Source organism: Lipotes vexillifer, unplaced genomic scaffold, assembly GCF_000442215.2.
Source record: "Lipotes vexillifer unplaced genomic scaffold, Lipotes_vexillifer_v1.1 scaffold1594, whole genome shotgun sequence".
NCBI lineage: Eukaryota > Metazoa > Chordata > Mammalia > Artiodactyla > Lipotidae > Lipotes > Lipotes vexillifer.
The window spans coordinates 60,435-65,689 of record NW_006788783.1 but is presented as its reverse complement, the minus strand read 5'-3'; positions in this window follow the sequence as shown (position 1 = coordinate 65,689).

Here is a 5,255-nt window from a genome sequence, read left to right as displayed (position 1 = left end):
AAAAACGAAAAAAAAAAAAAAAAAAAAGGGGGTAAGGACACAGACACACACAGGCCACGTGAAGACACAGCAAGCAGGAGGCCGTCTACAAGTCAAGGTGAGAGACCTAAGAAGAAACCAACTCTGCCAACACCTTGATCTCAGACTCCCAGCCTCCAGAATTGTGAGGAAATAAATCTCTGTTGTTTAAGCCACCCGGTCTGTGGTGTTTTGCTATGGCAACCCAAGCAAACTAATACAGCGGGTCAGTAGTTTCCGTAAGCCAATCTGGTTATCAAAATGTCAGCCATTGTGGAGTTTATCATCACAATCACAGGGTCTCCTTCCCACCTGGGACTCCCGCTGGCCCTCACCTCCTTCAGAGGCTGGCTGCACCCACCTGCAAGGAGAGGAAGGGGCGTCTGCACTCCGGAGGGATGGCCCCTCTCAGAGGGCTCCCACCTAGGTGTCACCTGGCCCCAGGTCCTAGCGACGCCAGCTCCAGCCACAAGGGGCTGAGGGAGAAGGGCAGTCCCTCTTGGCCTGACTCAACTGCATTTTAACGGTCCCCACATATGGCGAGTTTTCGTAAAGGAGACATGTCTGTTTCAGCCTCACCCCGACTGGCTCTCTGCCACAGACCGCCCCACCCCTGCCCAGGCAGGACCATGCCTCTGTTTGGCCCCCAGCCCCTGTTCTGGGTGAATGCTCCTTTGACCAGTCATGCAGCGTCCAGGGTGGCCTGGTTCATGCTTCCTCACCACGCTCCCTTTAAGACCAGCTGGCGTCCACACCTTCAGAAACGTGGTGACGAAAAGTGGGCTCTGAGGACTTCCCTGGCGGTCCAGTGGTTAGGACTCCAGGCTTCCACTGCAGGGGGCATGGTTCAATCGCTGGTCAGGGAACTAAGATCCCACATGCCAAGCGGCGTGGCCAAAAAAGAAAAGTGAGCTCTGGTGTCCAAGTTCACCCTCAATGAACAAGCTGCATTCACCCCCTGACCCCCTTTCTCCAAGGGCGTGAGGGGGGAGCAAAACTGGGCAGGATCAAGCCCAACACTCTGTTAAAGCCCGAGGCAGCTCTTATTTCTCCTCGGTCCCTCTTCTGTATTTCCTGATGGGAAAAGCTGCCAAATCTGCCCAGCCCGCCCAGAACAAGAGCCTTTCCACCTCTGGTCCAGGCTTCGGGGATTTCATAATCTTGCTTTCAGTAGCAGCTGCCACTATTAATTGAGTTGGAGGGTAGTTGAGAATGGATTTCAATGAGTGCTTTAAACTTCATGTTCTACTGTTGCTCATTAAACAACGTGCATGGACTGTCCTCTGGGTGCTGAGCTTGCTGTGAGCTCAGTGCAGAACGAGCCATTGCCCTCACCCTCGGGAGCTCTGTCATAGTCCTGCGGAGCCTGTCACCCAGGAAGGATAGTGGTGTCTGGGGGTGCTGACAGGAAGGCCTGAGGCCACTCAAAGACTGGAGACTGGGGTCAAAGGCCAGGACCTAGAGAGCAGGCGGTTCAACCTCAACCTCAGTGCTGCTGACACTTTGGACCAGATAACCCTCCCACTGCGAGGGCTGTCCTGTATATTGTAGGCTATTCACCTGCCGCCATGCCACTCCACACTAGATGCCGGTAGCCCTCACCCACCTCCACTCATGACAACAAAAATGCCTCAAGCGTGGCCAAATGTTTCTTGGGTATCAAGTCATCCCAGTTGAGAACCACTGTCCTAGAGGTAAAACTATTAACAAAAACGTCAAACCAAGTGAGTTAGTCAGCAAAGAGATGCCAGATCACGGAAAGCAAGGTTTAGGAATAGAATGAGGGACCAAGAAGGGCTCAAAAGGAGATCAGAGAGGTCCAGGCGCCAGGTGGGTGATGCTCTGGGCACAGTTGGCCTGTTGCATGTGATGCTACCCCAGCCCTTCCATGTTCAAGTCTTCTCAGCCTCAATACAGTCCTGGCCTGAAGCTTGGTCTGATGAATTTACAATTAGTAGCAAGACAAATAACTTCTAAGGGAGATTACAGAAGTTTTTAGTAACTGTTACTAAGAAAAACATAGTTGCAGAAAACCTATAAACTGGAGCAAAGTTAGGCTAAACGATGCCAACAATCTGGGAAAGAATGTGTGTACCTGCAAAAAAAAAAACCACCATACATCATCACCCACAAGTTTCTCAATCAAAAGGGTAAACACAGTTGTGAAAAATTACTAATGTCCTTTGGGAGGCATTATTCGAGCAGCTGTGAGCAAAACATTGGGGCATTGGGCAAAGTGGGACAACAGGACAGTGAACCAGATTTTTTCTTTCCCTTTCGTTCTTTCTTTCTTTCCTTTCTCTCTCCCTCTCTCTCCCCCTCCCTTTCTTCCTTTCTTTCTTGACATCAATGGCTTAGTGGAAGGGGGAGGGAAGCAAGGTCCTGGAGCAACACCCCACGGTGCTCGGCAGGACATGGAGGCAGCCTTCACCCCCAGGAGGAAGGGGAGATGACCAGTTGTAGGGGGAATTGGCTTCAGGTGGGCTAATTAGTTACCAGGGAAACCAGCAGAGGGGCAAGCCCCTCACCACCCCTTTGATAAGATAATCACCAGCGGGGGCCTGGGGCTAGTGGTAGGAAGGTCAGTCACGTGAGTAGGTGTAGGTGAAGCAGGCCCTGGTCTAGCAGGGGACGGGGGAGAGCAAGAGAACCGCCACCCTGAGTGGCCTGGCCGCACGTCCACCCCTACGTGCCCTGCACGGCCCCTGCGATCCTGGTCCACTCCTCTTCCGCGATATCCCTGGGATCAGGTACGTACGTAGGGGGCCTGCAACCAGATACCACAATACAATACAGACAGCCGCAGCCAAGGAGTATCAAGGGTAAGATACTTAGTATGCTCACAGCAGTCATTTGCCAGGATGTGAGCAAGTTTTGGAGCCAAGCACTTACTGGGTCAATGGAAAGGGAGTCAATGGCAGCAGTATCCTGTCCAGCTATAAGGAAGGCAAGGCCACCCCTGGTTTTCACAAACCCAGAGCCACCTCCACGGGGAGGGGAAGGCCTGGCTTCAAAAGAAACATTCTGCTGCATGGCACAGCCAAAAATAGCACAGCCAAAAAAATAATAAATAAATAAAAGAAACATTCTGGTGGCCTAGCCAGGGGTCAGCAGTCACAGTACAGATCTGTCACCCCATGCTATGTTGAGTGCCATTAGGGGTGGACCCATTAGGTCTTTCCACACAAAAAAACAGTTAATCCCACTAGTTGGACTTGTGTGTCCAGAAGCCAGCCTATTCCACCCCACATAGCATATCCTCGGGGGGCTCACGGGCAGCCAGTGGTGCAGCAACATTTACCAGCGGGGGTCCTTCTGATGTACTGGCACGCGGGACGGGAAGATGGTGAGAGTCTTTCTCCCCCACTGTCTGTAGTTACCACATAGTCACAGTAGCTGAGTCATGGAAGTCCAGAGGAGGATGACAAAGCCAGCTGGCTGAAGACCCAGGAATGAGACTCATTTCGCAGTGTGGCCAGCCCAGCTAGGGATGAAATGTAAGACATCTAACCAGCACAACAAAACCAGATTTTCAGTTAGGTGAAGAACAACAGGTAAACAGCCACACATAATAATAATATAATAATAATAACAACAGCTATTGTTTACTGAGCACCTACATACCAGAATCTTTACTAATTGGTTTTGTTTATGGGTTTTTCTTTGCCACACCACGTGGCATGTGGGATCTTACTTCCCTGACCAGGGATCGAACCCGTGCCCCCTGCATTGGTAGGCAGATTCTTAACCACTGCGCCACTAGGCAATTCCTCTAATTGATTTTGTTTAACTCTCATGAATAGTTTGCCAATTGTTACAAATAAAGAAATTGAGATTCAGAGATATTAAGTAATTTTCCTAAAGTCACTGAACTAGAAACAATATAAGATTTAAACCTAGGTCTGTTTGACCACAAGATCCATGCTTTTTCCACTATACCATGATGGTTCAGGCAGAAGAAATACAGTAGAAGCTTTTAAATAGACAGTCCATTTCAACAACTTTCCAGATTAACAGACATTCTCCTGTTCCTCTGTAGAGCATTTGGACAGATGCCCATGGCCCACGAATGATCAGGGCCAGAGCACTTGCCACTGCCCCCAACAGTTTGAGTCACTTCACCAGGAGTCAGGTGTATTTGCTCCCAAAACAGATTCACTTCTGGTCTTACTTATTTACTAGTTATTGAAATTATGTAATTTAATTAAGTACTCTGTAAACTGATAAAATGAGTGTGAAAAGAAAGGAAGTTATTTTAATGAAAACTAAATTGAATGCTTTGTGAGGACAATAAAGGTGAGCCACTAAAAATAATCGCTGTTCAATTAGATGTGGGCAAAACAAGTATACAACATTGGGAAAATCATGAAACAGTTAAAGGATCAGATTGCTGTTTAGGTGTCTAAGTTCCCACTCCACTTCAGAGAACTGAAAATGGAAATCACAGGCCATGCATCAATTCTGTCTCTTCATTCGAAAAGTACTGAATGAATATGCATTTGCTTGTTTAAATTAAAATGCATTGTTGGGACTTCCCTGGTGGTGCAGTGGTTAAGAATCCGCCTGCCAATGCAGGGGACACGGGTTTGAGCCCTGGTCCGGGAATATCCCATATGCCGCAGAGCAACTAAGCCCGTGCGCCATAGCTACCGAGCCCGTGCTCTAGAGCCCGCGAGCCACAACTACTGAGCCCGTGTGCCACAACTACTGAAGCCCGCGTGCCTGGAGCCCGTGCTCCGCAACAAGAGAAGCCACCGCAATGAGAAGCCCATGCACCACAAAGAAGAGTAGCCCCCGCTCGCCGCAACTAGAGAAAGCCTGCGTGTAGCAACAAAGACCCAACGCAGCCAAAAATAAATAAATAAATAAAATAATAATAAATAAAATGCATTGTTTAAGGTAACTGTGTGACATTTTATTCTGACTCCAACTTTTCTTTAAATTAATTAACTTATTTGGCTGCATCGGGTCTTAGTTGCGGGACACAGGATATTCATTGCAGCACGCAGGCCTCTCTCTAGTTGTGGCACGCGGGCTCCACAGCGCACGGGCTCGGTAGCTGCGGCACGCGGGCTTAGTTGCCCCGCAGCATGTGGGATCTTAGTTCCCCAAATAGGGATCGAACGCGCATCCCCTGCACTGGAGGGCGGATTCTTAACCACTGGACCACCAGGGAAGTCCCCAGAAGTATAACTGATTTACAATATTGTGTTTGTTTCAGGTATACAGCAAAGTGA